The following is a 23,411-nucleotide window of genomic DNA, read 5'->3' as shown; positions in this document are numbered from 1 at the left end:
TGCCTGTCTTCAGGAACACAAATACTCATCTTTGCCTCTAGTCAAAGTTCTCATTCGGGGTTCACATGCATCCATTTTATTGTATTGTATTGTTGAGTGTCCTGTCAACTTACCAGTGGAACTGGTATTCCCCTGAGCACCTGAGAAATGAGTCTTATAAGGTAACAGCTGTGGGCCGATAGAGCCTATAAATTTCTGTGGGAGCTACAGTTGTTTGGAAGGTCAGTCATCAAATGGGACTCATTTTTCACTGGAGACAAAGGCAGTGCCAAGGTCTTTTCAATCTGTATGGAATTAGGCTAGTTTTGTAGAAGTGATAACATGGTCACTGGAGCAGTTTTCTTTTTAAAAAAATATGGTAGAAGATTTATATCTAAAAAATTCATGAAACATTGATCTAGTGGCAAAGTTTTAATGAGATTTGTAAAACAAATGATAATGCAAAAGTTATGGCTGTAGGAAAAAAATATCCTTATTAAGGAAATCTTGTTATTTCAAAATTTACTATTTACACTAGAATTATTATAAGTAATGAGACATTAGGCCTACAAGTTAGAGACAGAGGTAACAGAGAAGGTAATAAAATAACACGTTTTACTGTGCTTTTGTCTGCTAGTTCAGGAAAATTCAAGGAAACTTGATGTTATCACTATTAACAGTTTGAAGCCATCGATTAAGCATAGAAATGAGTTTATAATATAAATGCTGCTTTCATTATAGACACTTTTCTTTTTCTTTAGACAGGTGATTCTGTTGTCTGTTTGCTTATTTTTTGCTTATTCCTCCCTCTTCTTCTATCTTTCTTCAGATAACCAATGTTTACTGACTGGCATAATTGTATTCATAACTTGCTCTGTGGGTCGTATAATCGTGGGATATATACATATATATATATATATATATACACACACACACACACACATACACATATATATGTTCATCTAAAATGTTTTACTTAGTTACTGCTTTTTGAAAATTTAAAACTTTTCTCTGCATCTGGCTCCTGTCACTTACTTCATCCTGGATTTCCTCTGTTCACTGAGATAGAATGAACTCCCTCCCTTTAAGAACTGCATAATGTCCCATGGCATGGAAATGCCATCAAATACTGACTCCCCAGAACTCACCAAGCTGATCTGTTGATCAGCCAAAGTTGACTTTATTGCTTAGTGGGGTCAAGGAGAGCACCAGCTCAGCAGGACCACGGCAGCATCTCAGAGAGGGAAGGGCACGTCGGGATATTAGCTGAGATTTTGAAGTCTGGTTTAAGGTGCCTCTTTCAATTTGGAGGCGTGGTGAGGTTGGGCAAGTAACGAACATGAATTAATAATATTCTATTTCTAGTTCTTGTAAAAATCCTTAACTTTTGCAGCTTTACTGGAGTATAACTGACATACAATAAACTGCAATCTTTAAATTGGACCATTCGTAAGTTTTGATATATGTGTATGCCCATGAAACCAACACTGCAATCCAGTAATAAATGTAACGGTCGCCCTCAGAAGTCTCTCTACGCTCCTTTGTAATCCTCCTCCACCCCCCTGCATGACTCCACCCCAGGCAGCCACTAATCCGCTTGCTGACGCTATAGAGTCGGGAGTTTCACATAAATGGAATTATTCAGTCCATACTCTTTTTGTATGTCTTTTTTTTCACTTTGCATAATTATTTTAAGATTCATTGATGTTGCATGTATCAATACGTCATTCCCTTTATTGCTTAAACGTATTCCTTTGTACGGATATATCACAATTTGTCTATCCATCCATCTGTTGAAGGACATTTGGGTTGTTTCCAGTTTGGGGCCTTTACAAGTAAAGCTGCTATTAAATATTTGGGTATAAGTTTCTGTAGAAACGTATGTCTTCATTTCTGTTAGATAAATACTTAACTGTGGAATGGTTGGACAATTTAGTTGATGTTTACTTTTTTAAGAAACTGCCCAAGTATTTTCCAAAATTGTATCATTTTTTTATTCCCACCAGCAGTGTATGAAATTTCCAGTTTCTCTGCATCATCACCAACACTTTGTAGTGTCAGTCTTTTTAACTTTAGCCCTTCTAATAGGTGATGACATCTCATTGTGGTACTAATTTTCCTTCCTTAATGACTAATAGCATTGAATATGGTGCTGTCATAGAGCAGAGTGTTCTGTAAATGCTTATCAGGTCATCCTGATTGATAGTGCTGTTCATGTCTAGTATTTCTTTGCTGATTTTCTATCCACTTGCTCTATTAGCTTTGAGAAATGGCTATTGGAATGTTCAACTATAATTGTGTATTTGCTATTTCTTCTTGCAGTTCTTTCAATTTCCAGTTCATATATTCTAAAGCTTTGTTACTAGGGGCATAAACATTTACAATTTTTAGGGTCTTTTGACTGATAATCCCCTTTACCATAAGGGGAAGAAGAAATGACCTTCTTTATCCTTGGTCATATTCTTTGATATTCTTGATATTAATATAGAAACTGCAGCATTCTTTTGACTGATCTTAGCATGGAATATTTTTTCCATACTTGTATGTTTAATCTATTTGTGCCTTTATATTTAAAGTCTGTTTCTTGTGAACAACACGTCATTTGGCTTTCTTTTTCATTCAATTAGACAATCTCTGCCTTTTCACTGGGGTGTTTAAATCATTTACATTTAATGTGATTGTTGATATGATTAGGGTTTAATCTATCATTTTGCTCATATCTGTTCTTTATTGTCTTTTCCCTCTTTTTGTGCCGTCTTTTGAATTAACTAAATTTTTTTTATGATTCCTTTTTATCTCCTTTATTGGCTCACTAGCTATTATTCTTTGTCATGTCATTTTACTGGTTGTTTTAGGGTTTGCAGTATACATCTTTAATTTATTACAGTCTATCTCCAAGTGATATTATATCATTTCATGTATAACATAAGAAACTTACAAACTTCCATTTCTCTCCTCCCTGACTTTATGCTATAGTTTTAATATATTTTACTTCTTCATATTACAAACCCCATAATATATTATTATTTTTAAGCTGTTAAGTATATTTTAAAGAGATGTTAATAATAAAAATCCTGGTGTATATTTATCCATGTAGCCACCATTTCCTGTGTTCCTCATTCATTTGTGTAAATCCAGATTCCTAACTGGTATCATTTTCCTTCTGTCTTAAATGGCCTCCTTTAAATTTCTTATAGTGTTAGTCTGCTGGTGGTGAATCCCAACTGGTTCTATATGTCGGAAAACATTTTTATTTCACCTTTGTTTTTGAAATATATTTTTGCTGAGTATAGATTTCTAAGTTAACAATGTTTTTCTTTCAGGAGTTTAAAGTCATTGCTCCAATGTTTTATGATATACATTGTTTCCAGTGAGAAGTGCACTGTTTTCCTATTTTTGTTCTTCTGTACAGATCAGGTTACTTATTTTTGCTACTTCTAAGGTTTTCTTTTTAGCATTGCCTTTAGGTAATTTCAATATGATGTCCCTTGGTGTTTTCTTCATGTTGTGATTCTTGCATGTTTATAGTTTTTTATCATAAGTTACCATTATTGCTTCAAATATTTTTTCTCTTGCTTAAACTCCATTGGAGATTGCAACTAAGGTCTATTATATCATTTGAAGTTTACTCACAGTTCACTGATGCTCTTTTCATTTAAATATTTTCCTCTGTGTTTTGTTTTGCATAGTTTCTACTACCATGTCTTTAAGTGCACTAATCTTCCCTTCTGCCATGTCTAATCTTTTGTTAATTTGAACCACTGTGTTTTATTGCAGACATCGTAGTTTCTCTCTATATAAGTTCAGTTTAGGTCATTTCTATATCTCCATGTCTCTACTTAAATTTTTGAAACTGTAAGATACAATTATAATAACTTTTTAATGTATTTTTCCTGATAATTCTAACACCTTGGTCAATTCTGGGTCAGTTTTAATTTCATATTTTTTCTTCCATTATGGATCATGCTTTCCTGCTTCTTTGTATGCCTGACATTGCAAATTTTATCTTGAGTGTAGAATATTTTTTTATTCCTGTAAATATTCTTGAGTTTTGTTCTGTGGTGCAGTTAAATTCCTTACAATTTGATCCTTTCAGATCTTGCATATCAAAGATTTGTTATGCATGTCTGGAAAAGTGCACTGTCCAGGGCTAATCACGCCCTGCCACAGAGATACAACATTTCTGAATAGTCAACCCAGTGGCCAGTGAGTTGAGCTTTCCAGTGTGGCTGGTGTTCAAGTAGTTTCCCCAATTATCTGTGTTGATCTGTACTTTGCTGAATAATTAAGGGGGGGACTCCCTGTAACCGTCAGGGTTTTCTCACTTCATAGCTTTCTACCCTCTAGTGCTCTGTCCTCTAGCTGCTTTTAATAGCCCAGACTCTATTCCATCTCCTTGACTCAGAGACTCTGCTGGGCTTCTCTTCTTTGTGCCACAATCTGGAACTTATCTCAAGGCAATAAGCTGAGCAGTTTTAGTATCTTGTTTTACCCCCATTTCTCCAGGATTACTGTACTCGTTGCCTGATATCCAGAGTCTGAAAAAAAACATTGTGTCATATGTTTTGTTTTGCTTTGTTTTGTTGGTTATTTCAGGCAGAGGATCAATCTGGTTCCTGTCATTCTTGAAGAGGAGTGCTCTGTATAATAATTTACAACTGATGGTCACAGGAAGGCAATGATATTGAAGCAAGAGGTTCAATGAGTAACTGTGGCTTGATTCTTTCTATTAAATATTTTTTTTATGTCTTTCAGAAAATTATTTACAACTCTCTGGACAAAAGGTTCCTGAAATAATAAAACTATGTTAACAAAGACAGTGTAATAGTAAAGTCATGTTAAGTTAGACAGTAAGCTACATGGGTAGAGAGATGCTTTTGTTTTTCAGTGTCCCCCTGGTTGTAAGCCTGAGCTTAAGGAGGGACCATTAAGGATCATACCCGGGGGTATGATTGATCCGTATGTTTACCAGTATTTGAGGTGTCTGACTGCATAACAAGCTTCTGGCAAGATTGGGTCAACTTCCATAAAATGTCAGGTTTTCCTGTTCTTTTTGCTAGATGGCCATTTGCCGGGTCTTTTGAGGTACAGCAGCTGCACAGCAGCATTTAAGATGCTGGAGATCACACATTTGCACACTACAACATGGACAAGTACCAAGAGAAGGATTGTTACCAGATTTGCAGTCTCTTTCCCAGCAAGGAGCTGAGAGTGACCAGGTTAAACCAAGAGGTCACATTCTCCATCTGAAGAGCATGCAGGACCAAATATACAGATATTAGCAAAAGTATGTAATGTTATGACTGATTTGTTTGTATTGCAGGTCATTTATTAATATTAAAGATTCCAGAGAAGTCTTTAGATACAAATATAGCATTCATGTCCTATGCCCTCGTTCATGAATCTCTCAAGGAAAGATTTGTATGGCTTTGGTGGGATTATCTATTCTGTCTTCTGGTCCTTAAATCATGACATGCAAGATTCTCCTTAATTTCTTGGCCTTTTGTAAAACACAAAACTTGAAATGAAGCCACATAGAGGGAGAAAACAATCCATAATTTTCTGAGTGATTAGTTTGGGTTCTTAAATCAAAGTCCAGGTTTTCTCCTTCTTGAGTTAAATTATCAAATGACCTATTTCCTTAGAAGAGAAACTGCTGGATCGAAATGAATGCTGGGTACTATTATGAAGGCTGGTATCAGTTTACCAAAGTAGCAAATTTCAGTCCAGTTTTCAGGTAATAGCCAGTGTGCTTTTGTGTCACAAATCCCATATCAGTCACTGGGGAACACTCAGTGATTTGGTTTTGGCCAAAATAGGATTGTCAAATGATGTCATAATGTTTTGATGCCACTCACCCAAGAATAGTTCAGTGCCAGGCAACAAAAATTTTAGTATCTAAATGATTATTAGGTAGATCTAAAGTAGACTAAAAGTAATGTGCCTTACTTGTAAGATCTGTGATGGAGACACAGCCTCCAAATACAAACCCTATTCCTCTTCCAGTTCCATTTCTTTGAAAATTCAGTTACTAAAGCTAGCTCCCACAAAAGGCCCCCAAGTATTGTTTTGATGGAGAAATGAACTTCCTTTTCTATATACAAGATAAAGATTTTTGATTTCTTGCTATCATGGTAGTTGCCAAATAAAAAGTCACCTAGGGCTTCCCTGGTGGCGCAGTGGTTGAGAGTCCGCCTGCCGATGCAGGGGACACGGGTTCGTGCCCCGGTCTGGGAAGATCCCACATGCTGCGGAGCAGCTAGGCCCGTGAGCCATGGCCGCTGAGCCTGCGTGTCGGAGTCTGTGCTCCACAACGGGAGAGGCCACAACAGTGAGAGGCCCACGAACCACAAAAAAAAAAAAAAAAAGTCACCTAAAGGTGAGTTCAGGTACCCAAGAAACCAACTGATTAATTACAAGAAGTTGGAACCAAGGGAAGTTAAATGGCTCCAAAGGTAAATGTGTACAAATCCAACAATCAGTTTCATTGTATGTTTTAGCAAGTAAAGTACAGCCAGATACTAGGTCCATACCAAAGAGTGACTAAAAATGCAAAGGGCAACATTAAGAATTAAGCCTTATAAGTAACATAGGTCAAAGCAGCTTTAACCCAGCTAAAGAAGAAGGAAGATAGCTGGGAAAATACATAACAGAAGAATTTGGATTAGAGAATGACACTCTGTAGACTTCTCCTGTGGAATTTAGGTGAAAGATGTCTGCGTCATGTGCAATCATCAACTTGGTCCAAAGTTCTGGGTAGAAGCCATCTCCTTCTGAAGACCCTCTTCTTCTTGGGGGTTTCTAAGAACCCTCAGCTTGTGGTCTCCAATAGAGAAAGTCTTCCAGTGAGTTGAGAATAGTTTTTGCCTCTTTAATTAAGACACATGAATCCAAGAATCAATGCCTTGGAATTTTACTGTTGTTCTAGTTGTTAATAGTACTTGATAACATCCTTTCCATTGGGGTTTGGGGGCTGTCTTCACCTAATGTCTCTTTCAGAAGAGTGGGTATCTGGGTATCAGTAATATAAAGGTTGTTTAGGAGGATGTTGAGGAAAGGCTGCTTGTACCTGTTGATACAGCTGCGTGTGCTGCATGAGTTCTTGCACTATTTGACTGTGTCTGCTTTCAATAGTGTAGAACCTAGAATTGGAAGTGTTATTCACAAATAACTGGGCCAGCCTGTTACTAACTCATGGGCACAGAGTCCATGAGTCCTGGAGGCAGCTGACCTTCTTGCTATGAAAGCCAATAGCAATCCCTTAGGTCATGGAAGTTCCAGAATCCCTGAGAGCTCTACTAATTTGAATTCTAGAGTTCTTTTTGTTCTCTCTTCATTTCTTGGAGATTCTTTCGCTTCTTTCTTCCTTCCTTTCTTCATTTCCTGAAGATTGGAGATGATGTACACAGTAGTAAAGTGGCAGGGCTTTGTAAAGCTCTTGAACAGTAGTCCCAATGAAGTGGAATATCCTGTCCATTGACACATAAGTTCCCAGTTGGGAACACAAAATCAATTTAAAAGAATTACTACTATAAGAATTATAGAATTTTGGAAAGGAAAAGCTTCAGTCCATCCTAAAAAGAATCAAAAAGACATATTCAAAACTCATTGCAGAGGGCAGTTGTGTGAAATCCATTTGGAGATGAGCAAAGAGGCCCTGAGGTTTGGATTCTTGCCCGTGTCCCACCATTACCCACATTTACAGTTTTACCAAACTTCTGCTGGTGACAAAGGAGACATGCCTGAGAGACTCCCACCAACCTTAACAATTTTAGTAATGTTCCCCCATCAATGTTGACTGAGTACATTAGCCATTTTTCTATCCTGGGGTGGGTAATTTTAAGCAAAAAATTTTTGAAAGCTTCCATTTGAGGTCTTCTTACTTTGGAGCTGATTGATGTCTTGCTTTCTGTTATAGCCTCTTTGCCTCTCCGAAGACTTGGTTTCTTGGTATATTATGAGGGTTGGAATCTCAGTGGGGGATTGCCTGTCTGACATAATAACCAGCAAAGGCACTGACTTCAGCCTCATGGTATCCCTTTTGAAAAGAGCACCGACTTTCTAACAGCCTGAGAGCACTCAAACACTCTTTGATTTGCTGACCGCTCTTAACTGGGGTTCGCACTAAGCTCAAGAACTCTTTTTGTTTACAAAGCAGTCAAAAATCACAGATTATCCCACAAGGGTAGCTACTTTCATTGTATATATCAAACTTAATTATCTCCATTCTGCCCTTCTGGGTGAAGTGAGATTTGTTTCAGCTTAACTCATCTGGTATTTTACAGTTTCAGTCTTAATAAACAACCCACCTACAACCAAGAGTAAGTCTGCAGTTTCTCTTCATAAATTCTGCAGGGGACTCTTCATAAATATATTCAGAGTAGAGCTAGTTCACAAATGGAGATTAGGGTGTCACGGGTTTCTCCTTCAAGGTATGATAGAAAAGTAGTAGGATTCAAAGGATTAATGAATGGAAATATGTGAGGCATTGGAAAAAATAATACAATTTTATAAGATGTAAGCCTGCTGAGAAACATCATGTAGTGTATTCTTAGTGAGCAGCAAAGAATCTACACCATGAAAGACCAACAAAATCAGAGAAGACCCCAAAGCCAAGTCCACAAAGCTTCCACTAGACCAGCTCCCACAGCTCAGATACTGTGTGGTAGGGCTTGGCCAACGAGTCAAGGGAAACGCTGTAGAAAGCTTTGTCACTGATGATTCCCATGAAGCTGAGTCAAAACAGGAAGGGCTTTGTCTCTTATGTAATAATATGTAAAAAATGATTCTGCAGACACCGGGTCGGAAGTTGACAAAGGCTAATTTTGACTCACAGAAAGCCTATTAATGTTTAGGATTCAGGAAGAGGTAACCAGTTAACCAGGCCTTGGTTAAGTCATATCACAGCATGACAATTTCAGAAAAGTTGGGAAGCCTCTGTCTGCAGTAACAAGTGAGACCCAGAAAACTTCTGAATTGTGTCTTAGTGACTGGCATGGGCAAGTTTTGAAGGTTCTGTAGTCTGTGATAAGCAAGGGATCAACCTCTTTAGGATAAAGAATGTCCTGGGTAATGAAGTTTACTGTAACAAAATTGTAACTTCTCTTTGGAAACCTTCTGCCCTTTCTGAGCTAAAACAGTAAGTAGATAGATGGAATCTGTCTTAAAGCTTACCAGCTTATCTCATCTTTCCAACACAACAAAAGGTCATCTACATATTAGATAAGAATAGAATCAAAGGGAAATTTAAGGTCCTTGAGGTCAGAGTTGAGAAAAGTCAGTAATGCTTCAGTAAATCCTTGGGGCATGACAGTTTAGATATATTGATAGGATTTTCCCAAGAGAAGTAAACAAATATTTACTATGTTGATGTAAAGGACCGTGAAAGAAAGCAAACACAATGTACAACTATAAAATATGCATTCTCAATAGGCAGCAGAGACAAACTAGTATTTGTACTTGGTACTACAAGGAAGGAGAGAATGACTATTCTACTTATGGTCCAGATGTCCTAAAGAAATTTATTTCACTAAACAGTATTTGTTGTTTCTTCATCTGCATTTGATTTGGTTGCTGTTGTTGTTGGCTGTATTGTTTCACCAGGAGGATAGGGTGTTACAAGAACTGGTACAAGGTATGATGGGTCCTTTCTCTACTGACCTTTTGACTATTGGATTTGGTCCTTCTTTAGCTTCTGGTTTAAGAGGATATTGTATGAGTTTGAGTAGAGAACCGCTTCATTTTATTTCTTTATTTTCTTAGCTCTTCTACGTCAGTTCTTTTATGAACCTCCTTTCTGTTTATGGTATCTTGCTACAAGTGTTCTTAACAAGTCTTATTTCATCTGGCTTTTTAAAAACTTGAGATATAATTCACATATCATAAAACTCATCATGTTAAAGTGTACAGTTCAATGGTTTTAGTATATTCACTATGCTCTAAGACCATCACTACTATCTAATTTCACAACTTTTTCAAAAATATACCCCACATCTATTAACAGTCAACACAAATACCCTCTCCACCCACCCCATGGAAAACACTAATCAACTTTTCTGTCTCTTTGGATTTTTCTGTTCTAAACATTTCATGTAAATGGAATCATACAATATGTGGCCATTTGTGTCTGACTTTGTTCATGCAGCTTAATGTTTTCAAGGTTCATCCATGTCATATCATGTATAACTACTTCATTCCTTTTTATGGCTGAGAAATATTCTATTGTATGGGTACACCACTTTTGTTTATCCATTCATCACTTGATGGACATTTGCACCAGATTTTTTCCTATCATGAGTAACGCTGATAATGAACATCTATGAAATATTCATAATGAACATTTATGTACAGTTTATGTGAGAATATGTTTTCACATCTCTTGGGTATATACCTAGGACTAGAATTGCTGCGTCATACAGTAATTCTGTGTTTCACTTTTTGAGGAAATGCTAAACTTCCCACTGTGCCTGCATCACTTTACATTCCTACAGGAATATATGAGGGTTCCAATTTCTCCACATCTTCAGCAACACTTGTCTGATGATGATGAAGATGAAAATAATGATTGCCATCCTAGTGAGTGTGAAGTGGTATCTCATTGTGGTTCTGATTTTCATTTTCCTAATGACTCATGATATTGAACATATTGTTTCAGGAGTTTATTTGCCATTTCCATGCCGACTTTGGAGAAACATCTATTCAAATCTTTTGACCACTTTTTAATTGGGTTATTTGCCTTTTTATTGTTGTAAGGATTTTTTATATGTTCTGAATACTAGATCCTTATCAGATATACAGATTTACAAATATTTTCTCATTCTGTGAATTTTTTTCACTTCCTTTCCCAACAAATTCACCAAAATAGACATCCATAAGTCTATAAGTCTTCACCATAATGCAAGTTTGCTTGTCTTCAGAAATTCTAGAAGCCTAATCCTTTTATAAATTGTTATTACAATATTCATTAATCAAAACAATAGTAATTTTTCCATGTGAAATATCAACTCTTACCTAAGCGTTAGTATTAAAAGAAAGGTGAAAAGAGGTGAATGATTACAATAAATAATGATTTTGCATGTTGAACAAATAGAAGGCATATTATTAGACAATCTAACTATACAAATACCATAGACCCTTATAGCTCAGTTCATTAAACAGCCACATGAGAGACTAAAGGATTCTATTAACCTCCCCTTATGCTAAATGAAAATTTCAAGATGCAATTATTCCTGCATCTAATGAGTAACACTGTTAAACCAGCCAAGCCCTACATCAAGTACTAAACTCTATCCCATGGTTGGTCTGAGCTAAGAACAACCCAGGTCTTCTAATTAGATTGAAAGTCTCAACTCTGAGATGAGAATGGAAGACCCTTGGGCACCTGGAGAAAGATGTGGATACTTGCCTCTGACCAGTGAAAGTGTACCTCATTTTACACAGAAATTTTTTTCCTCAAAGTGTATGTAAATTGTGCTGTTCTCAATCAAATCTATTTCACATGTACCAGAAATTTTGCTATTTAAAGATATATTACAGTAAATCCTTTTAAAAACAAAGAACCCTTTGTGAATAATAACTGCTCTTCAGTTAATCTGTACTGCAAGTTTAGATTTTCAAATACTGCATTTTCTTAAAATAGGGAACACCCTGCAATGAGATGACAGCTGAACAATACAGATTATTCTGCAAAGATGGAAAACAAGGGATCAGCATGTAATTGGGTTTAGCTTTGGTTTCTGTATTTCGAGGAATGTTTTGGGTCTGGAAAGAATCCAGAGATGAGCAGCTACAATGATTAACTTAATGGAAACTAAGACCCTTGGGAAAACCTTAGCAGATTCAAGCTTACTGTACTTGGAACAGAGGAAGCTAAGGTTCTACTTGTTCCCTGTCTTCAAAAATATACAATAAAGGAAAAAGGTTTAGAGTAAAATATGAAGTGAACAAGAAGAATGCAAAATATTATTATGACTATGTAAGAATAAGTATAAATAAGAGCAAAGAATACACAGAAAATGCAATGATGAAATCAGTGGATACATTGGGAAGGTTATAAAGGATAAAATGTGTTTCTGTTTCAAACGTCCTTTAATGTTATTACATTACATTGCTTTGTGTAATATAATTTATATAACAGTGTAATACAGTTAATAGTATAATAATGTTATATGTAATACACTTAATTTAGAGGGGAAAAAAAGTGAAGCAGTTTAGATAAATGTGTTTAAGCAGCCATGGACAAGAAAATTTAAGAGGAAAGAGGAAAAATGATTCTTTTCAAATCATCTCCCTTCCTGACTCTTCTCTGCCGCTGCTTCTACCCCTTTAGCCTCAAGGATCCTAACATTATTACTCCCCTGCGTCATCTGGGGACATTATGCACTTTGATTTATTGATTGATTCAACAAAGATTAGTTGATCACCTATACCCACCAGGTTCCTGCTAGTGACCAGGGATGGGACTGGAGGAAACCCCATCTTCCCTGCCCTCCCTGACTTACTGTGTTTAGAGAGGTGCAGAGGAGACACAGCCAAAGAAGATGCAGAGACATTTTTACAGAAGGGGTGCTGAACCCATATTTGTGGGGTTGGGGAGGGCTTTCAGATGGAAATGACACTGGGTGGGTGAGGGGGTATGTTGGGAGGGAGACTCAAAGCAAGAATGACTGGAACGTTCAAGGAACTGACGTTGAAGAAGGAGAGGAGGCCTCCAGACACACCTGGAGAGGTGGGAAGCTACCAGGCCATGCAGGACATCATCAGCCATACTACTGAGTTTGACCTTAAACAAGCTCTTGGAGGGTTCCGAGCAGGAGAATGACGCCGTAAGAGCTGCCTTTCGGAAAGATGAGTCCAGTTGCTAAGCAGAGAACAGATTAGAGGAGAGAAATACAGGCGCCGGGTAAAGAGGACATTCCAACAAATTCAGCAGAGATGCTTTCAGCAGAGGGGATGGAAAGAAGGGGCCAGAATGAAGAGGAGCCTGAGGAAGTAGAAAACTGGATTTGGGGAATGGTTGACTGTGGAGGGGGAGATGGTGGGAATCCTGGAGGGTCACATATTCTTCTGAAACAGCCAAAGAGAATTGAATTCCTTAAATTCAAGAAGAGCCCATGACAACAATTTCTGGCTGGTAGGTGAAGGCAAGAATGAAGGGGACTTCGAGATGCTGGGTCAGGCAGCATGCGCTCAGCGAGGCAACAGGTACGAACAAGCAGGTGCGAGTGGGCAGCATGAAACCAGTTCAAGCTTTGCCTCAGTCACCAACTGCAGACCCATCTTCGGGATGCTACCTGGAGTTCCTATGTCCCAGGCCACACCAGCCTAGAGAAGGAAACACAGGGGACAAGGAGCAAGAGCCATCAGCATCCTGGTTCTTAGCTGCCCAGAGTGGACAGACAGGCAGAGCGCACCTATGCACCGCCCTTCCCCCACCAAAGCTCACAACTCCCTTTGACCATGATTAAAATGCTCTCTCTGCATCCTTCAGGGACACTCTTCACTTTAGCATGTATGTATTTGATGCCCACTCCATTCGAGAGCCTGGAGATGCCAAGATAACTGTGATACAGCATCTGTCCCCAAGGAGTCCCTGGTCTAGGAGGAGGCTTAGACCAATGGGGTAACAATAACACATGAGTAGTCAACACAGCACAAGATGGGAGGCCAGTGAAGGTCCCAGGATGGAAATGCCCAAGCCAAGTCTTCTAGGGCAGTCTTGACAGGAGTGACATAGAAAAGTGGGGTGAGGGGGGAGTTCCCAAGTAAAAGCTGCAGACTGTGCAAAGCCATGGGAGCCAGAGGACTGGAAGTGAGCATGGAGATAAGGAGACGAGGTCCCCTCATCCGGAAGTTAAGGCAGGAGGAACAGGGAGCATTGGGAGGTGAGACTGAGAGCTAAGTATAGGGCAGGGCATAGATGTCCTTGACTTTCCCCATAGGCTGCTGGAACTGCATTCTACCTTAGAGAGAAATGGAAGGAGTTTTAAAGCAATGCAATAAAATGTTCAGATGTGCATCTTTCAAAGGTTGCTCTCACTTTTTCTATGTCAAATATAAAGATATCGTTGAAAATTACAAAATGTTTTTAAAATATGACAAAGGCTTTCTTAATTCTGGGAATGAACATTAAGAAATCTTATGAAATAACTTTTCCTAGACCTTTATTTTGTGATTATAGTCAATGGGTAATATATGTACATGCTTCATTCTAAAGGGACAAGATTGGAGTTGATAAAACCTAGTCTTCCTTCCACACCCAGACCACCATTGCTCCCAGTTTCTTATGAGTAATTTCAAAGAAATAGTCAGCTTTCTCTCTCTCTCTCTCTCTCTCTCTCTCTCTCTCTCTCTCTCACACACACACACACACACACACACACACACACACACATTTTCTTACACAGATAGTAACACATGAAAAATCCTGCCCTGTCACCTCTTTCATGTAACATTTCCTGGAGATCATACTTATAGAGCTGCTTCTTTCTTTTTAACAAATGCTTAGTTTTCTCGTATGTGGATGTTTCATTAGCCAGTTTCCTATTTTCCTATTGATGGACCTCTAGTCTGACAACATTCTTTTGCTACCATAAAAAAACTGTTGTACTAAACATCCTTGTACGTGTGTTATTTTGCGTAAGTATGAGAATGTGTGTAGGATAAATTCCTGGAAGTTGGGACTGCTACTCTTAGTTCCTAGAATGAATGCATATTTTTAATGTTGATAGACATGACCTATTTGTCCTTTATAAGGGTTATAAAAATAAATACTCCCCAAAGCAGTTAGTGCCCGTCTCTCTACATCACTGCAAAATCCTTGTGATCCCAAACTTTATGGTCATTGCCAATTTGAAAAATGTTACTTCTTTTTAGACTTAATTTGAATATTTTTGATGAGCGAGGTTGAACATCTTTTCCTATGTTTAAGGGCTGCCTGATTTTTTCACTGTGACAGATTGTATTCTTGGCCCATTTTTCCAATGGGCTGTCAATAACCTTCTTATAGATTTGTAGGGGTTCTTCGTGTATTAAAGAAATTAAGTTCTTTGGGAAATGTTACAATAAATTTTTTATTTTTTATTTTGATTTTGATTTCATGTGTGATGTTTTTGCCATACATAATTTTCTTTAGTTTTATGTAACCAGATTTATCAGTCCTTTTTGTTTTGTATATAGCTTGTGGATTTAGGGTCAAATTTATAAAATTTTCCTGTGGCGAGATTATTTTTTAAAAGATTTTCCCATGAAATCTTCTAACAATTTTATAATTTTATTATTGTCATATAACTTTTTTCATTAGGAACTTATTTGGATGGAAAATAAGAAATTCAACTTTAATTTTTTCCAGATGTTGTACTATAACTGTTCCAATGCTATTTTATTGAATGTGAACATTTTCCCCATTGGTTTGAAATCTCATTTTATAATATACAGAATACCTAGAGTGCTTGGGCCTATTTTGGTTACATTGATTGATCTCTGTATACAGTAAACCATATTATTTTAAATATAGGGGGTATGCCCCCTCTTTATTCTCTAATTTCAAACTTTGTGTGGTTATTTTTCCGTAGAAGCTTTAAAATCAGTTTTAAAAACATAAAATCTATGTTTGTCTTGTTTGATGCTTTCTGCCCCAAAGTCTGATACAAAACCATGACCTCTGGATTTATTGTTGTTTGCATCTGCTAGGTTTTTACTTATTCTTTTAACATTTCTGATAGTCTTCATTTTAGCTATGTCCCCTGAACATGTTCTTCTCTTTGTCACACTGAATGTTGCTTTTGCAGAGTCTAAGTCCAGTATGAAGGTTTTATTCTCAGAGATATTTTTGCTTAGGTCCCCAAAGAACCTTTACTTATTTATTTATTTATTTATTTATTTATTTTATTATTTCCTTTTTTTTTTAGTTCCAATAAACTTCCTCAGCTGTATCTAGTGAATCAATTTGTGTCAATTTCTCCTGGAATTCCACTTGCCCTTTCTGATCTGTAGACTTTAGTTTTCTTTTGTTTATGAAATCTATTCTTGCTTTTAATCTTTAAATATATTTTTTCTATTCTATTATTTTGTTATACTCCTGTAGATTCCCCAATTATTCATATGTTGAATATCATGTGTCTTCCAATCCTGTCTTTTTTATCTCGCATTGCTTTTTTTTTAACATTTTATATTATCCTTTGTGACGTTCAACAAAATCTTCATTATGGCGATAGTTTTATTTTTCTTTTCATTTCTTACCTAAGGCTCTCACAGTTCATACTCCTCTCCTTTCACACCACCCTTTCTTCCCTCAGTTCTCATATCTCTGCTTTCTGCTCTAGTTTTATAGAGGTTATTGCTTAGATATTTTTATTCTTGTTTTTGTTTTTATTTTTAAATCCATGGGTATTTTTGGTCATAATTTTAATCTGCTTTATGACAACATTTTATTTCTTATCTGCCATTTGTTTTTCCATTTGCCTTTACCTTTGTCTCTTATAACATCTTTGCATAGGTATATGTTGTATTCTAATTCATGAGTCCACCCCAAACCAGTTCATCACAGAAGGATCATGAGGCTGGGCTCTGCCATCGGCTGGTTGGAATTCTCTTTATCACAAATCATGAGTTCTTTTAGCTTTTGGTTCTCCCTTCACAACTGAGATGTACAACCAACCATTTCCTGTCTTCATGATTTCTCATTCATTCCCATCTTCCTTGATTTCCCTTTTTGCAAGTAGTTTGGGGAAGTTCCTTTTCCCTGAGACAGGGTGTTTGGATTTGCCTCTCCCAGAGCTCTTTATGCCTTGGAGAACCACACTGTACCTGCAATCTGCACTCAGGGTGTCTTCACCTCACATAATCCTGAACCCGTGTCTGACCTTCAATGTACTCCTTTGTATACTGTGTTTTAGGTTACTCAAATCTCACAGTTTCTCCAAAGTTGGGGCATGCATGTATGTTTCTTATTCTTCTTACTGCCCTCATGGGATTTTTTTTCTTAAAGAGAGGAGGCAAGACCTCTTTACTCTGTCATCTAATAAAGGTAAGTCCCCTTCCCACCCTACACAAGTCTTCTCAAAAAGTTGTCTAACTTAGATACTTAGCTTTCCACTCAACAAACACAGAGTTAGACAATCAGGTGTTGCACAGGTGCTATGTCTATTACCTGCCCAGATATGAAAGCTATGCTGCTGGTACGTCAGATGGGACCGAGGGGATTATTGGATGGGCTCTGATTTTAGCTGGTAAAGCCTGAAATGACAGGAGACTTTTGGATTCATGTCCAAAGTCATACCCCATAGAAGTCAACAGCTGAGTTTCAACAAATCCATATATGATCAAAATCTTGTCCTGGAGCCAGCAATTTACTTTGGTTTAAAATCTAAGCCCCAGGCAACAGCTGTTTCTGACCCTCGCCCTAGCATGGAGACTTTCTCACAAATGACCCTCACAGCTGGGAGTTTCAGTCTATTCTTTCAAACCAGTTGTTCCCTAAAACATTTGTCCTGTCTGCCCAGCATTTTCCAGAGTTGGACCAGTATTGCAGCAGTCGGTCTGCTGTCACATCCTGTAGCACAGGCCAGCTGCCAGCCCAGGGCCAGCAGTGAATCTGAGGCCGGGCCCAAATGGTATCGACTTACTTGCAGCTGTCCTTACCAGAGCCCAATAGGCCCTCGGCATAATTCCTCTATGTGTTTATAAAAACCTTTCTTTCTATGATATTGTGGGAACACACACTAGGCTATCTGCCTTCTTGTGTACAACTCTGAGAACAGGGAAATAATCTCAGAGTCCAAACAGAGTACGCAAAATTGATTTATCATTAAGGTTAAAAAGTTTAAGATTAGATAGGAAGTAACATGTTTTTACAGAATACCCTGTATCTAAGGATCTGGAAGGGCTTTGCAAGTATCAAACACTCTCCTGCTTTAGTATGCCCAAGGTGGCTGAATCGCTAAAAGTTGTGAATATTCTCATTTGAAAAACAAAGAAACAGTGTAATTGATTACTTCAAGTAGAAAACAGAAAAGCAAAGGATATTATGCAAGTGTTTTTGGACAATCAGCTATTTCAACACAAAGGGAGAGAGAGGTTCTTGATCAGGTGAGCCCTGATAAGTAAGGGTGACCTTCACAGAGGGAAATCTATTCAGTTTATCCAATAGTTAATAATGAAAAGTCATCTCACCTAAGAAGGTGCATGGTAAGCAAAATGAGGCTTTTCATGGAAGCTCCATAAATTGGGAACACTATTTTGACTCAAGTTTAATTTGATGAGGACCATATATAATATGCATTTTTTCTTTTCATGCATATGTTTTTTTTCCAAACTTTTAAAAGATACTATTTTTTTAAGTATTTCTCAAACTCGAAACCTCTTAAAGTTTAAAACAATGTGAAGAAGACTCCCAATGTCAAATGCCTTTTTCATTTAAAAAGAAGAAAACTCCCAAGGCATCTAAAAGAGTCACTAAACTGTGTGAACGTGCTTGAAGCTAAAACAAAACCCATGTAAATGGGTGCACCAGAAAAGACAAGAGATTCTGAAGGTAGCTAAAAATTATTTCTGAAACTAATAGTAGTAAACGATCTGATGAAGAGTATTCTTACTGACCTCAACTCAGCTCAGGACACTAGGAACCAAATTAGGAGCCAACTCCATAAATAAACTACTAATTATTTTTGAGAGAGGAAGTGTGACAGATGCAAATGGCACAGATTCACATGAGGCAACATCTTTCGTTCAGTTTCTGAGAGAAAAGTAAAAATCATCCTCTTATTAATAGTATCTTTGGGGGCTATCATTTAACAAAGATATCATCTTTCTTTTTTTTTTTTTTTCTTTTGCGGTACGCGGGCCTCTCACTGTTGTGGCCTCTCCCGTTGCGGAGCACAGGCTCCGGAAGCGCAGGCTCAGTGGCCATGGCTCATGGGCCCAGCCACTCCGTGGCATGTGGGATCTTCCCGGATCGGGGCACGAACCCGCGTCCCCTGCATCGGCAGGCAAACTCTCAACCGCTGCGCCACCAGGGAAGCCCATCATCTTTCTTTATGTAGAATCTTAGGAATCACTTTTTCCCTTTTCATGTGAAAGCATGTAGGATAATGCTCTGTGCTTGATCTGACTCTCAAATGGTATCTTCCCCTTCCTAAGGCAGCAATGTGGGGACAAACTCTCTGATTTACTCTAGTTTTGCACATAGTAGGACGTTAATGCATGGTTGTTGGGAATGGCTTGAATGATGATGATGAAACAGCAGAGCTGTTTCAAGGTCAGCTTTGAAGCACAAGAGGGAAGCCCTCATACCGCAAACAGATGGCCCCAACTGGCCTACACTTCCTGGTACCCAGGGGCTTGGGTCATCCCCTCTTCCTTGGGTGTGGCTGGACCTCTATCTGGCTCATAACAAACAGGACATGGCAGAAGCAATGAGATGTCCCTTCTGAGGTCAAAGACGGTGGATTCCATTTCTGTTGCTCTCTCTTGTCGTCTCTTACGTGGCTCACTCAGGGAAGCCACCGCCATATTGGGAGGCAGTCCCATGGGGAGGCCCAGCCACGCGAGGTTGGAAACAGGTCCTCCTGTGGAGCCCTGAGATGACTGTGGCCCTGGCCATTACCCTGATGGACACATTCAGAGAGACCCTGAGCCAGAATGACCCAGCCAAGCTGCTCCCGGATTCCTGCACCACAGAGACTGTGAGAATAAATACGTGTTGTTTCCAGCCTATAAACTGTGGAGTAATTTGTTAGGAGGAATGGAGAACAAATATGTGTGCCTTTAAGGAGAATGCTACTCTAGGGGGCCAACAGAGGACAGCACACTCCACCTGCTTCAAGACCATTAGAAACATTGTTTCAGATGTTTTACGCTTCACAATGACTGTATCAAATTCTAAATTATGAACAATTATGTTCTCAGGACCTTCAAGAACCAACTGAAAAATGGGAAAGGCCAGACTTTTGGGTGAGATTTGAAGCATCACTAAGACTTTCAACGTTAATTAACAAAAACAGCTCAGGCTCTTCCTCCCAAAGTACCAGGAATTGTCAACCTGCCCATCGCCCTCCTGGTTGCACTCGGTCACAACCTTGGGTCCATCTGCCTCCCCCGCCCCACCCCATGCCATCAGTCACAAACCTTCAAATCTGCGTCAGGTTTGGCTCTGCCCTTCAGACCTATAATTGCCAGATTCTCACAGCCTCCATCAGGGATTGCCACAAAGACCCCCCAGCATCTCCTATCAAGCTTCGTACTGCAAGGTTATCATCAGACCAGCTTCTCAGTAACTGTCATTTCACCCTAGTAAACATGAGAATGACTCCATTCCGGAGAGTCCTCTGACTGTCCCAAACCCCATCTGGCCCATTCAAGTCCCCACGCATTACTCCTGCTCTTCCCCTTGTGTGACATGCGCTGTGGCCCCCTTCTCACTAACACACAGCCATGTTCATCCTCAAGACTCAAATCCAAACAGAATGCCTTGGAGAAACTTCCTTCCCTCCCAGACCCACGCACGCTTTGCATCTCCTTGAACCTGGAGGCGTAGACAAGCACCATGGGTCACATGTGTGACGTTTCTTTTCTTTTCTTTTTAATTTTAATTTTTTAATTTTTATTTTTGGCTGTGTCAGGTCTTTACTTGCGGCATGCAGGACCTTCACTGAGGCACGCGGGATCTTTTGTCGCAGGGCGCGGGCTCTTCATTGTGGTGCACGGGCTTCTCTCTGGGTGTGGTGTGTGGGTTCTCTCTCTCTAGCTGTGGCGCGCAGGCTCCAGGGTGTGTGGGCTCAGTAGTTGTAGCGCGCAGGCTTAATGGGCCCATGGCCTGTGGGATCTTAGTTCCCTGAGCAGGGATCGAACCCACATCCCCTCTATTGGAAGGTGGATTCTTACCACTGGACCACCAGGGAAGTCCCTCTTCTTCTCTTTTCAACTCACCAGAAAACTTGCTGATTCCAGCGCCCCAGTCTTCTTTTGTTCCCACCCTATTTCTTAACAAAAACTACAGACTCTGGGCGTCAGATGAAGAGAACAGATGAACAATATTATCGCCTGGGCATTCCTTATGTGCCTGGTAATTGTAAGTGTAACTTCTTTAATCCTCACTGCAATCTCAGATGCATTTTTGCATCTGCATTTAACAAATGGGAAAATAACATGGGTAAGTCGTCCAAGTTCATCCTTCTGGTGAGCGGTTGAGCAGGAATATGCATGTAGGTCTGGAGACTGTCAAGTCTGTGCTCTTCACACTTGCCACACCAACCCCAGTTCAAAGTCAAGGAGGTAACTGCACTTAAATCAGCGTGCACTGCCGTGATGCAAGAGTGGGGAGGGTAGGCTCAGTGGTTAATTGCAGGCACTGTGGGGACTACCTGCTGGCATCCAAATCTCACCTTCACCTCTTCTGCAGGCAAGTCAGTTAGCTCTCCTGAGACATAAATCCCCTCCTTACAAGGAGGACAGTTATAGTAGTAAGTTCCGGGTGATTGTGAGAATTCAAGGCGCTGATGCACATACAGTGATCAGCATGGAAGAAATGGCAGCAGGGCTTTTTTGGTCTTGGCTCTTCCTTCAACCTCTCCCAGCAGCAGCTTTACCAAAACACATAAATTCTGTGATTTTCCAGGGATAAATTTTTTAGCACGCCCAACATTTTATTAGTTTTTATTTGTGACTTGCTAGAATTTTTTTCCTGCTTATTGTATGTACTCTATACAATAAAGTAAAAACCAGAACTCACTAGGTGTTCTGTAGGAGTTTTTCCCCATGTAGATGTATTTCTGATGTATTTGTGGGGAGGAAGGTGATCTCTACGTCTTACTCTTCCACCATCTTGAAGTTATTTGTAGTGAGGTGGATGGACCTAGAGACTGTCATACAGAGTGAAGTAAGTCAGAAAGAGAAAGACAAATACCATATGCTAACACACATATATGTGGACATATATACACTACCAAACGTAAAACAGATAGCTAGTGGGAAGCAGCCGCATAGCAGAGGGAGATCAGCTCGGTGCTTTGTGACCACCTAGAGGGGTGGGATAGGGAAGTGGGGAGGGAGGGAGATGCAAGAGGGAAGAGATATGGGAACATATGTATATGTATAACTGATTCACTTTGTTATAAAGCAGAAACTAACACACCATTGTAAAGCAATTATACTCCAATGAAGATGTTAAAAAAAAAAAAACAACCAGAACTCATACAGTCGGAATCTTCCCAACCACTAAGCTGTGCGGACCGATTCAAGTTCTTAAGAGCAACAGGCATTTTCAAATCACAGAAAAATTGCATTTTATTCCTGCTAAGACAAAACCCACAATGGTAGTATTTTTCAAGATAGGTAACAGAGAATAGATAGATGAGGGAAAGAGAGAGAAAAAAGAGAGAGAGAGAGGGGGGGGGGGGGAATAGTCTTTAGCCACCAACAAGGAAATGCAGACAGACATAAAGCAATAGCAGTTTTGGAGCTAGAAGCATCCCTTGATTTCATCAAGTCTCTGCCCCATCCTACCCGACCCAATTTTACACATGAGAAAACTGAGCCTGTGGGAAATTGATTGTCCTGTTCACACAGATAGTGACAGGTGGGCCCTAAAATCTCTTTCCGTCACCTGCAACGGGGTTTCTCCCACTGCCCTCATCCTGTCCTCTCTCTCTCTTAGGTGTAAACTGAGGTCATTTGTCAGCTATTTATATGCCCTCATCATTGCAATACTCTAGTCCCTGCTTTCTTCTGATTCCTCTTTCTGTACAAAAGCATCTCCCTCTTCTTTATCATCTACTCTTCCACCCACAAAACTAACTTTCAAACGTGTATTTCATGGGCACCTCCCAGTAGCCGATTAGTCTTTGCTAGCCACGCATCATTGTTCCTCAGATGGGATGCACAGCCCGTGGGTGGGGGGTTCCTGGCTCCGGCTGGCTGCTATTCCATTCCCAAAGCTCCAGGAACAGAAGGGACCAGACAACAGTGTTTGCTAGGCTGTCTCTCCACACACAGAGCCCTCCCAGCAGCTCCTGGCCCCGCTGTGTGCTGTGTTGCCTACTTCTGTTCTCATCCATCCTTTCTCCTCTCATCCCCATCACCACTTCAGTCCCCACCCTCCTTTGCTTCCTCATATCTTATAAGGTCTAGGGGACCCCAGGAAACCATATATGAAAGAGTTTGAGATTTATTACCATGTTTCAACAGGTTTCTCTCTACCTCTGAACATATTCTCTTTTGAGCCTTTTCTTTTCACTTAACGTCCTTTTATATGCGGTCTCTCTAATCCCTCTCTCTGCACACTGTCATAGCTGACTGTGTCTAGCTTCATTTCTGTGTTGTCACTTGCACACAGTTGCAGCCTTTGGTTGCAGGGACAGCTGGACATGGTAGCCGGTGACGTGATTCTTATTTTTATTAACTCGCCCTAATGGCTTAGTGGATTTAGCAAAACTACT

At 39.3% G+C, this 23,411-nt stretch overlaps 1 long non-coding RNA gene across 2 annotated transcripts in view; it reads right to left on the bottom strand.

Annotated features, from left to right (window-relative positions):
• LOC307195440 overlaps positions 1-23,411 on the bottom strand; it is a 200,558-nt gene that overhangs the window by 152,604 nt on the left and 24,543 nt on the right. The window lies entirely within an intron of this gene.

This window comes from Stenella coeruleoalba, assembly GCF_951394435.1.
Source record: "Stenella coeruleoalba genome assembly, chromosome: 12".
In the NCBI taxonomy this organism is placed as follows: Eukaryota; Metazoa; Chordata; class Mammalia; order Artiodactyla; family Delphinidae; genus Stenella; species Stenella coeruleoalba.
Note: the sequence above shows the minus strand (reverse complement) of the source record. Positions and strands in the feature narration are given on the sequence as shown.